Here is a 13,124-nt window from a genome sequence, read left to right on the forward strand (position 1 = left end):
AAAATCTAGTGATTTTAGAAAGTTACCCAAATGAGATGAAGTTGGTACCAAAACGAAGAGGATGAAAAGAGGATCACGAATATGTAATTTATTTTGTTGTAAGCCTCCTAGATCGAATTTAGATGATGATTGAATGAATTTGGTTTTGAGTGTGTGTTCTTGCTAGAGAGAAAGAGAGAGATGGAGGTGGAAATGAATGGATGAAAGGGGTTTGACCCTTTGACCTAGTCAAGGGTTTGATCCCTTGTCAAGTTTAGTCCCTCAACTTTCGTTCGGGTGCGGGAATTACCTAAACGAGATAATTTAAAACGCGTATCAACGGGAGATGTTATAAACATATAACGGACTTTATATTAGTATAACGGAAAAGTAAATGGAAAAAGGCGGGATGTTACATTACCTACTCCTTAAAAGAAATTTCGTCCCGAAATTTAAGTAGGCGTAGTAGTCGTTGTTTCTTCCTCGAGATCTTGCGTTTCTGAATTCACAAATAGATGAGGATACTTCCTTCGCATTTGATCTTGTCTTTCCCAAGTAAACTCGGGTCCCCTTTTGGCGTTCCAACGGACTTTAACAATCGGGATTCGGCTTTGTTTCAATGTCTTAACGGAGGTGTCCACAATTTCAACCGGTTCCTCCACAAAATGAAGTTTGTCATCAATAGTAAGTTCTTCGAGAGGGATGACGATATCGGGTTCGGCAAGACACTTTTTCAAGTTAGATACATGGAAGGTAGGATGAACGGAGTTCAATTGAGGCGGAAGATCTAAACGATAAGCAACGGTTCCAATACGCTCCAAGATTTCGAAAGGACCAATATACCGCGGATTTAGTTTCCCGCGTTTCCCAAAACGGATTACACCCTTCCAAGGTGCGACTTTTAACATTACTCGGTCACCGATTTGAAATTCAAGATCGTTGCGTCGTTTGTCGGTATAGCTCTTTTGACGACTTCGGGCCGTCCTAAGCCTATCTCGGATTTGAACGATTTTCTCGGTGGTTTCGTGAATGAGTTCGGGTCCGGTGATTTGCACGTCGCCTACCTCGGCCCAACAAAGAGGTGAACGACATTTGCGGCCATATAGCGCTTCAAAAGGTGCGGCTTTAATACTCGCGTGATAACTATTGTTGTAAGAGAACTCGGCGAGAGGTAAGTGCTTGTCCCAAGCTTTTCCGAAATCAACCACGCAAGCTCGTAACATGTCCTCTAAGGTTTGAATTGTACGTTCGCTTTGTCCATCGGTTTGAGGATGATATGCGGTGCTCATGTCTAAATGCGTTCCCAACGCTTCTTGCAATGTACGCCAAAATCTAGAAACGAAACGGCCATCTCGGTCGGAGATAATCGATAATGGTACACCGTGTCGGGCTACGATCTCCTTAATGTAAAGTTGTGCAAGTTTCTCCATTTTGTCCGTTTCTTTCATGGCAAGGAAGTGTGCGGATTTGGTGAGACGGTCAACAATAACCCAAATGGTATCATAACCGCCCGTCGTTTTTGGTAGCTTGGTGATAAAATCCATCGTTATCCTTTCCCACTTCCATTGCGGGATCTCGGGTTGTCGAAGTAGTCCGGACGGTCTTTGGTGTTCGGCTTTGACCTTGGAACATGTCAAACACTTGGAAACATAAGTAGCTACGTCCCTTTTGATGTTCGGCCACCAATATAGTTGTTTAAGGTCGTGGTACATCTTATTGGCACCGGGGTGAATCGAGTATCGTGACTTATGGGCTTCATCTAAAATAAGGCTTCGTAGATCCCCATAACTAGGCACCCAAATTCTTCCGGCGAAATATCGGAGTCCGGTTTCTTTAACTTCGAATCGAGAGGTGAGGACGTTCAAGTGTTCGAGAGAGATGTTTTCATCCTTGAGAGCCTCATCTTGGGCTATTAAGGTTGGTGTGAATGGTGATGTTTAAAGCTCGGACACGGAGAGGCACCGCTCTTTCTTTTCGACTTAAGGCATCGGCTACTACATTTGCCTTCCCGGGATGGTAACGAAGCTCGCAATCGTAATCGTTTAAGGTTTCAATCCACCTTCGTTGTCTCATGTTTAGTTGCTTTTGATCGAAAATGTGTTGAAGGCTTTTGTGATCGGTGAAGATAGTACTCTTGGTTCCATAAAGATAGTGTCTCCACATTTTAAGTGCAAAGACAACGGCTCCGAGTTCGAGATCATGTGTCGTATAGTTTCGTTCATGAATTTTGAGTTGTCGAGAAGCATAAGCAATGACTTTTGTTCGTTGCATCAATACACACCCAAAACCATGTTTCGAGGCATCGCAATATACAACAAAGTCATCATTGCCTTCGGGAAGTGACAAGATAGGAGCGGTGGTTAGCTTCGTTTTCAAGATTTGGAATGCGGATTCATGTTCGGTCGCCCAAATGAATTTCTTTCCCTTGTGAGTCAATGCGGTCAGAGGACGTGCAACCAAAGAGAAATTTTCGATGAATCTACGATAGTACCCGGCGAGACCCAAAAATTGACGAATGTGAGTAGGAGTAGTAGGAGTCTCCCATTTGCTAATGGCTTCGATTTTCGTTGGATCGACTTTAATACCTTGGTCACTTACAACATGACCAAGAAATTGAACTTCCTTTAACCAAAATTCACACTTGGAGAATTTGGCATAGAGTTGTTCTTGTCTTAAAAGTTCAAGCACAAGTCGGAGATGTTGTTCGTGCTCTTCTTCATTTTTAGAATAAATCAATATGTCATCGATGAACACAATAACGAATTTATCGAGATACGGTTTGCACACGCGGTTCATAAGATCCATGAACACCGCCGGTGCGTTAGTGAGACCAAATGGCATGACAAGGAATTCATAACTACCATAACGAGTTCGGAAAGCGGTTTTGGAGACATCTTCCCCCTTAACCCTCAATTGATGATAACCCGAGCGGAGATCGATTTTCGAATATACATAAGACCCTTGTAGTTGATCAAAGAGGTCATCGATGCGAGGAAGAGGATATCGGTTCTTAACCGTCAATTTATTTAGTTCGCGATAATCAATGCACATTCGTAGGGATCCGTCTTTCTTTTTAACAAACAAAATCGGAGCGCCCCAAGGTGAATGGCTAGGTTGGATAAAACCACGATCAAGTAGTTCTTGGATTTGACTTTGCAATTCTTGCATTTCAGATGGAGCGAGTCTATATGGTGCACGCGCTACGGGTGCGGCTCCCGGAATAAGATCAATTTGGAATTCAACCGGTCGATGAGGCGGAAGACCCGGTAATTCGTCGGGAAATACATCGGAATAGTCACTAACAATTGGCACATCATCGATGTGCTTCTCATCGGACTCGACTTTCTTAACGTGAGCAAGGATCGCAAAACAACCCTTACGGAGTAGTTTTCTAACTTTAAGGCACGAAACGAGGTTGAGTCTGGTGCAACTCTTATCGCCATAAACAATCAAAGGTTCACCATTCTCGATAGGAATTCGGATTGCGTTAAGATCACAAAGAATGTGAGATTTCGTTTTGACTAACCAATTCATACCGATTATTACATCAAAGCTTCCTAGTTCCATGGGTATCAAATCAATTTCAAATTTCTTACCCAAAATGTTTATCGTACACCCCCGGTAATATGTGTCGGCACTTAATAGTTTCCCGTTAGCCACTTCAATGGTATAAGTGGTATCTAATGGAAGAGGTGGAGTGTTAAAAGAATGAGTCAAAGTCTTGGATACAAAGCATTTATCGGCACCTGAATCGAATAAGCAAGAGACATAAGAATTGTTGAGAAGAAACGTACCCGTGACTAGTTCAGTGTCATCCCGGGCTTCCTCGGTGTTTATGTTGAAAGCTCGGCCGCGCGTATTGGGGTTATCTTTCCTCTTCGGGCATGCATTTCTATAATGGCCCGTTTGGCCACATTCATAACAAGTACCCGTCTTTGGTGCATTGGGCCATTTTCGAGCGACGGGAGTGGCACTTTTACAATCGTTGGCCTTATGACCAACTCCTTGGCACCGGTGGCAAATTAACTTACTACATTCGCCAAAGTGATGTTTGTTGCATTTGTTGCAAAGAGGTAGGTTCCCGGCATAACCTTTCTTGCCGTCGGAGGTGTAAGGCTTCTTAGCAAAGTTGTTGTTGCTTGATTGGGAGGGTTCCCACTTTCTTTTGTTACCGCCCGATTTATCCTCGGCCTTAGGTGCCGGAACTACGATTTCGTCAACCGTTTCAATTAGTTGGCGAGCCATGTTCATAGCGGCTTGATGAGTAGTGGGTTTGGATGACATCACCCCTTGTTTGATGCTTTTTGGGAGACCGAGCATGTAGAGCTCAATCCTTTGAGATTCGGGGTTAACAAGATTAGGACACATCAAGGATAGTTCGGCGAAGCGTTGATTATAAGCTTTAAGATCGTTTCCGACCGCTTTCAAAGCTCTTAGTTCTTCCTCAAGCTTTCGGGTTTCTTCGCGCGGAAAATATTCAACAATCATCTTTTCCTTTAGATCGGCCCAAGAGAGGGCATGAGCTTCATCGGTACCCACCGATTGAACATAGGTGTTCCACCATGTTAGAGCAATTCCGGAGAAAGTGTGCGTGGAGTATTTGACCTTGTCTTGATCCCGGCAACCGCTTATGCTAAAGACGGTCTCGGTTTGTTCAAACCAACGAGTAAGCACAACCGGTCCCCCGGTTCCATCATAAGTGTGGGGTTTGCACCCCATGAAAGCTTTGTAGGAGCACCCTTCGCTAGAGTTACCGGCTCCTTGGTTGTTGTTGTTGTTGTTGTTGTGGTTGTTATTATTATTGTTGTTGGATGAGTGACCGGCCATGGCCGCATCTACGGCGGTGGCTATCATCCGTTCGAGAGCTTGTTCGGGAGTTTCATTGCGGCGTACACGACGAGGAGCCATTGTTCCTTCAAGACACAAGAATATCATTGATTAGTATTCTCAATAATACTAACCGTGATATAGAATAAAGATAAAGAGAAGTTTTTCCTCGACTCGCCTTAAATTCTTTATGTCATAATGTCGGAACGTTCATATGAGTCACCGTAATATAATCCCGGAAATTATATTACCCTGATTCATATGTGCATTCGACATTATTCTATAAAGTCAAGGTGGCGTGTCAATCAAATTAAACAACGTGAGATTAAGATGAACTAAGAGTAGATATGAGTAGAAGCGTTCGAGTATAAATGCACAAGTAGTCAAGTAATTCCTACTTCAAGTCTATATGCCGGTTGTAGTCTAGACTCACCAATGTACCCTATGACTCGGGGTTGACACTAATGAACTCTAAATCCCTACAACCAACGCTCTGATACCATCTGTAGCGACCCGACCAAATCGTCATTGACGGCGCCGTCTACTTAGGTCCCGTTACGTGGTCATAAGTCTTTAAAACAACGTTTGACCAAAAGATATGTCGCATTCATTTCAAATGTAAAGGTTGTTCAAGTTTACAAGAATAGTTCCACCACAAGTTACGATACAAAGTTTTAAGTACAAATGAAACTTATGCGACACAATTTAAAAGTATCCAAAAGACGCTCCATGTATGCATATATACTCGACATCCAATGCAAGTATCAAAATAATGAGCGGAAGCATGTATCATGTATCGTTCAAGGACCTGAGAAAAACATAGAAATCTGTCAACGAAAACGTTGGTGAAATCATAGGTTTAAGTAAGTAAGTACAAGTGAACCACAAGATTTGCATCAATGAATAATAGTAATACATTCCAAAAGTTTGTTTCACGAGCACCCAATTATCAAAGCTTAACATTCCTTCCATTGTATACCCCATCACTTAGTGCTAGAACAAACACTGATTCTCGAAATTATATTTCATCCGTAGACGGTAGCGAACCGTCAAGGATGAGGGTTGTCAACCCATATGGCCATATAACATAAGTTCTCGCTTACACCCGGCAAGTGTAATTAATGATAATCGAATTGAGGATTTTGTTCTAAACTCGTATGTAGAATGTTTGTTTTCCCGTTCTTGTGTTCACTTAGTTCAAAAGAATCGTTTATGTTTTCTCATCCCAATATAAGTTCAAAAAGAGTAAAAGTGGGACTATGATCTCACCTTGAGTGCACGAGTAGTAAAGTACTTCGACAAGTAAACGTGTGCAAAGAACAATGCTAGTCTTGACCTAAACAAATAGGTCGTATCAATAACGGTAAACACGATAGGTCAAAGATGTTCAATTAGTCCTATGGCTCGTTACGACTCGATTATTTAGCATGTGAAATCAAATTGTCAATTTTCATGCAAGATACAAGTATATAAACAAGTTAGGAAGGTTGCAAAATCATTTGGTTAAGTTTGACAAAAAGTCAAACTTTGGTCGGTCAAAGTCAACGAAAAAGTCAACACGTTCGGGTCGTGTCCCGAACTATTTTTCTGAGGTTTTTAATCATATATGAGTATGTTAGAACAAGTTTCATGTGAATCGGAGGTCCATAGTATGCCAAACATTTTTCGTAATTTGGACATGGTGGTCAGAACCTGACCACGGCTTATGTCGCGCCGCGAAATAGTCTGGCCGCGCCGCGGCATTGGCCGTGCGCTGGTACCTGGTCAGTCTCAATTGTTCAAGTCCCAAATCAAAACTCTTTCAAGCATAAATTACAAACCGCTAACATTTAGAACTCGCACCTTATATCGTTGGAAAGGTAATTTGACAAAGAACACAACTAAACACATTTCATCAATCAATCTACCTATTATAACAACCAAAACCGCATCTAATGCTCAACATTAATCGCATACAAGTTCATAAATGCAATTCAATGATTCGGGCAACCAATTTACATGAATGATATGCCGTTTCGAAGGTAATCAAGCATACATTCTAACTAAACACTTACCAACCATAATCCATGGCATTCAATGCATCAAAAGTCCATTTCAAGTTCATCAAACCCTAACCCAATTTCACCAAAATCATAAATCGAGTTCATGAACTTTTCTAAAGCAACCTACACATCAAATTGAAGCTAGTGATGCTAGTAACACAATTAAAACATCAACTTTTAACATCTAACAACATATGATCATCCAAAATTCAAGAATAACACACCAAAATTCAAGTTCATGCTAGTTACACTAAAACAACGAGATCGAGCATATAAATCATATATTCATGTTAGACTTGAGCCATAGACACTAATTAACACTTTTATAAGTTAAAAACATCAAGAACACAAAATCTAGTGATTTTAGAAAGTTACCCAAATGAGATGAAGTTGGTACCAAAACGAAGAGGATGAAGAGAGGATCACGAATATGTAATTTATTTTGTTGTAAGCCTCCTAGATCGAATTTAGATGATGATTGAATGAATTTGGTTTTGAGTGTGTGTTCTTGCTAGAGAGAAAGAGAGAGATGGAGGTGGAAATGAATGGGTGAAAGGGGTTTGACCCTTTGACCTAGTCAAGGGTTTGATCCCTTGTCAAGTTTAGTCCCTCAACTTTCGTTCGGGTGCGGGAATTACCTAAACGAGATAATTTAAAACGCGTATCAACGGGAGATGTTATAAACATATAACGGACTTTATATTAGTATAACGGAAAAGTAAATGGAAAAAGGCGGGATGTTATTGGTCCAGTTTCATATATACTAGGTTCATTAAGCCTAACATTTTAGTCCATATAAATAATAAATTGTTTTACAAAAACTAACAAAAGAGCCTACGATCATTGGAGTAAAATTAAATACGGAGTAAAATTGATTCATCGTATCATTGGGGCATCCAAACGTCCTCTACTCCTCTGTCTCCTTATCAAATCCCAAATCAAGATAATCAATTTCTTTTTATCTATTCTATACAATGCCATAAATAATCTCCATGACTCCACCATGATTGTATATATCTGATTCAGTTTTCCCCCAATTTGCCGTGGACATCGCTTGAGATTATAGAGTTTACAAAGAAGATGAATATTTTTCTAAATGTTTTACTTACATACAAGATTTTGATAACCGTCCCGGTCACTGTAGCATCTGCAGAATGGAGTTTTTCAAAATTGAAATTGTTGAAGAATTATTTACGGATTACAATTAGTCAACAACAGTTAAATGGGTAAGCAATTATAAGTACTAGTGGAGGACCCCGCGAATTCGCGGGATTATGTGAGTGTTTGTAAAGAAATAATTTTTTTATGTTTATTGTATTTACTGTAAGTAGTCATGTTAGTTTTTCTGTATCCAATATATGTACTTACAATTTCAAAATAAACCATAGATGTCTTTAAAAAAAACTTTAAAAGATAAACATATTATAAGTTGAAGACTCACGAATTCGCGAGGCTATGTGAGTGTTTATAAAGAAATAATGTTTATGGTAAGGCATGATCAGTAAGTTTTGAACATGTGTTGACTTGTTAGAATCATTATATGTTAATAAGTATTTGTTAAGTTTATAGTAAATCAACTGAATACAGTGCTACATGATTTATAATGTGTAGATTTTTTTGTCAATAAAACAATATTGTAGTTATAAGGCTAATATTTATAAGGCTAAGACTTTATAAAAAGAGAAATTATAAATTTATGTAGTTATGTTTGACATAATAATTGTTGTTGGGAGTCAGAAATATCGTCAATAAGTTTTTGGGATAACCCAACCCATTCAGTTTGCAAACTTGAGTTCATACCATATTAGTTTTGTATAAAAAGAACAAACATGCATCGTTCCCCTTTAGCTAAAATTTATATTTGACCCATTTGTGACAAATAATTAACCTATATCTCAATAATTCGTAGTAATGTATTATTTTATTTTTATACATAGGTTTGAAAGTAATACTCCAAGTTAAAGCCACTTCTGAACTGTCCAGATTTATACCCTCTTTTTTTTTTTGGACAAATTCTTTTTTTTTTTGGACAAATTCACAATGAACCTATTCACCAAAATCTCAAGCTTCAAAATCACAACACGAGGTCCTCTAACTCACATGTAAATATGTTAGTACTGAAATATAATGATCAGATATGCCTACTTAAAAGTATGAAGAAAGATTTAAAAGAACAAAATGTTATATGTTGTCAAAAAAACTCTAAGTTAAAATTGACAAGTATCTCAAATCAAATAAGTTGATGTTTAGGGATTACACAGCGTTTTAGACATTACACCAAATCCATTAAGTGTAAATAGTAAAACATAAACCAACATCAATCCTAAATTTGCAAAAACCATAGAAATTACAATTACAAACCAACAATAATGCACAATAAATATGAAAGATTATACAATGAAACATTTGGTTCCTGGAGCAACACAAGCAAGTATTAAATCATCAGAAAAAGAAAATAAATACAAAGGTTCTAAACTGATGAACACACATTTGCCAATTTGGTTATTGAGTTGTTTTAACAGCAGTACTATAGAGTAACTTACTCTAATTAGAAAGAAAGATAGATATTTTTCAACTGTGAACCCTAAAAAAAATTACAAATCAGTTCTTTTTATCCAACCCAGATTATCAATTTATTCACATTACACTGAATATAAATTATTTACCTCGCCATTTGGTTTAGGGCCACAAGCAGGGCAGTGATATGAACATGCTAAAAGTTCATCAATGTCGAGACTCAAGTCGTCTAACTTGTCTGTCAACCGGTTGGCTTTTAAATGCAAGCTCCTACACGTGAGTAGGACCAATCCACATCGAGCAAAATTGAGATGAATCATCATTGACTTGTAACAATCATGTTAGGCCTACATGTGCATGTAAATAAAGATCTATTTTAAAGATTTAAAGTGATTCCAGATGAATTACAAATCCAATCATAGATCAAAAATTTGGAAGTTAGTTATATACCCACCATATCAGGTGATATCTTAACGAGCCCAATGTGTTGACAACCGCCAAACCATTTAATCTAATTGAAGACCCGCGAATTCATGGTTCTTTTATAGGGATGAATCATCATTGACTTGTAACAATCATTATATTTTATATAGTATTTGTTAGATTTATAATAAATCGATGCAGTTATAGTTAGAAGTGTTATATGACTTTTAATCAATATAAAATAAATTGAGAGGCTAACACATCATGAAATCAGTTACTCAACTGAATAAATTGACTATTTTTTGGTCAAATTGCAGATTGACTATTTTTAGGTCAAACTGTAACCATGAAATTGTAATGTTAAAGTCAGTTTTGCACATTAGTAAGGATCTAAATCAAAGTCAATATAGGCCAAACTTCTTAAACGAACTGTGTAAAAATTGTTGTTTCACACAGTAGATTATAAAAATCAAGTATATACAAAAATAGATATGTACCTTATAGCAAATATTTCAGGTGCGGCAGTTGATTGGGTCTTCTAATCCGTGTGAATCTTAGAACAACATCAGTACTCTCTAACCAATACGGTGGTGATATCACTCTTTCTGGCCACATCTTTGGCCATTTCGTTCCAACGCATCAACAAAATTTTATGCATGCATGCCTCAAGTTTCACATTCCTGCTGTATCACAAATCATATTAAACATCGATGTCATCATCAACTTTTAAAGTCAAACAAACTAAATTTAGATGAATGACGAATTGTTTAACTCACTAAGAATATTTTTAGAAGAAGAAATTTCGACCGATATATCAATGAGTTTTCAATTTCGCATGTGTTTTATCTCAATTCTTGACCAAGCAAATGTGCATTATTTTTTTGTTGCTGAAATGGACCCAAGTTAAATGGGTCAAACGGGTTGAAGTTCATTCAAATCTAATCTGAAGCAAATTATCTTATTATATTATTTTTTATCCTTAGTTGATGCATTATTACTTATGTATGAATTATAATAACAAACAAAAGTGTGTATGGGTCCAGACAACCCAATCGACCCTCATCAAGATGAACTAAAAATGAGCGACAACAACCCATATGCAGTTTGACATGTTAAGATCAAGTCCATCTAGATCAAGTAACTACATCTTATGTTCAGATTCACGAATAGAGTATCCGATTTATCAAAAAAAATCAAACTTAAATAAATAAAAATAATAAATTAATAAATAAAATTTATCAATGTTTAGAAATTCAGATTTAATAATTTGTGAAATCACAAGTCATCTTTTATTTCTTCTAAAACTGACAAGCGAACGTAGTTAAAAGGTGAACTTTAGATGATAAGACCTTGAATTCGTATTAAGAACCTTCAAAAACTTTAAAAAAAAACAACACACACACAAATTCCTAAAATATCACATACTCAATATGCATAGTAATATCTCATTGGACGGTGCTTCAACAAAAGAACGGTATAAATTAATAAAGAAAATGAACAAAATCACCTTTTATTTCCGACTGATAGCCTCTTTTCACTTGTGTATTTGATCTTCGCCTTTCACTTCCCCTTTAAACGCGCATAAAAATAGAAGAACCGGTGAAACCTGAGATCCGAAATAACCCAATAATTGCAACAAAAGCATATGAAACAATCTAAACAGAAACAGCATACACCGAGATCAGGACACCAGGGTAAGCCATAGAAACCAAAAAAGCATAACAGTGAACCTAAAATAACAATATCAAAAACTATAATTCCGAGAGGTCAATGGAAAGAAGCAAAAGAAAAAAGATCGTGAAATTGGTCTATTAACCCAGCATCAAAAATTAGGGACAGAAGAAATCGAAGCTAACATTGGTGCCCAAAAAAAGGGAGAAAGAAAGGGTTGAAGAGATGCATCAGAAAGGAGACAAAAGGTGTGGAGGGTATAGTGAGTAAACGCAGACGGTAGAGTAATTGTGTGGTTGAAAATCAACCAAAACGTGAGCAGTAAATGGTGTGAGGGAGGTTGGAGACGTCCAATGAGATCAAAAAAATTTGTTGTGTTGATAGTAGATGGGTAATATGTTATCCTTCCTATTTTAAACAGTCAAATTAATCGTAAGTTGGAACAATGTACATCACCTTAGCCATTCCGCTTAAGTCTATGGCTGATGGTGCCTTTCTTTTCAAGTTCAACTTGTATAAGGTTAATTGTACATGTAATTGTCAATGATATGTGTCAGACTGCCATAATATAAGCTTACACAAGTATACAATTAGTTGAATAAATTGAAAAGGAATATAACATGAAAACTAATTGAAATATATTATAAACTGGGAAATGACCTAAATAGAATGGCGGATGCCGCATCCAACAGATAGCTGTTACGAACCAAAACAAAAATAACAGAATTTGGTGATTCATTGTTTGTTGCTTCAAATAGTGTAATCTGCACCTATATGATACTTGTACCCAAATAATAACAAACTTATAGCTCACACAAATTAACTATATACGGATATACCTATACCTTAGATTGAAAAGGAAGAAAAAAATGTCGGTCTTATGACAAAATACCTGATTGCACAACATCCCTAAAGTTTGTCATATTTGTGTAAACTCAGCTATAAAAAGTGGACATCTAGCTCAATAGGAGATACACGGTAGCTACTCAAACCATTTGCAATTCTGTAAAACCAATAAAACAAACATATATTAATATAATAATTAACATAGATCGAAAATAAAAAGTATTCCTTCTCTGTAATGATTTGTAGAATTGTACCCACAATAGGAAAGAGTAACATATAATGAACTATACCTGATTTAATTTGTTGAAAAAAATGAATCAGACTTAGAATTTCACCGAGATGCAGTGACATTGACTAATTGCAAGGTTCTAGGTACAACAAAAGCAGAGCTTGCAATTTCTTATAGAAATTCATTCAAATTAGGTTTTAAAATGTCCTTAAATTTTATGAGATCAGGCACATATCAGTGTGAGAACAATTACCTATTTCAATGACAACATGCTGGTCAGTTTCTGATCCAGATTTAAGTTAAAGGGACTAATAAGAAACAAACACTTGAAAAACGTTGAATCTGCCAATATTTGTCATTGGCATTTCATTGGGCACCTTCACCCGATTAAAATTTTAACGGATCCAAAACTTTCAATATTTGTCATTGGCATTTCATCATTAACCTTGTGTGCGTTAAAAAAAGTTCTAATTTTGTAACCGATAAAAAATACATTACCTTGATATATATATCTTTATATCAACTTTCAATTGTACTTTATTTAACACATAATTAGGTAATCCGTTGACATACACGGCAGTCACATGGGT

The 13,124-nt window shown here is 37.1% G+C and overlaps 1 long non-coding RNA gene across 2 annotated transcripts; it reads right to left on the bottom strand.

Annotated features, from left to right (window-relative positions):
- Positions 1 to 9,286: 9,286 nt before the first annotated feature.
- Positions 9,287 to 12,034, bottom strand: LOC139845478 (uncharacterized). 2 transcript variants are annotated; one of them, XR_011758350.1, is made up of 4 exons: positions 11,916 to 12,034; positions 11,296 to 11,394; positions 10,286 to 10,468; positions 9,287 to 9,712 (listed from the first exon to the last, which is right to left on the bottom strand). It is a non-coding gene; the product is annotated as an uncharacterized lncRNA (long non-coding RNA). The 2 variants fall into 2 exon arrangements; XR_011758349.1 differs by lacking the exon at positions 11,916 to 12,034 and having other exon boundaries at positions 9,291 to 9,712; positions 11,296 to 11,826.
- Between the last annotated feature and the right edge of the window lie 1,090 nt (positions 12,035 to 13,124).

This window comes from Rutidosis leptorrhynchoides, chromosome 4, assembly GCF_046630445.1.
Source record: "Rutidosis leptorrhynchoides isolate AG116_Rl617_1_P2 chromosome 4, CSIRO_AGI_Rlap_v1, whole genome shotgun sequence".
In the NCBI taxonomy this organism is placed as follows: Eukaryota; Viridiplantae; Streptophyta; class Magnoliopsida; order Asterales; family Asteraceae; genus Rutidosis; species Rutidosis leptorrhynchoides.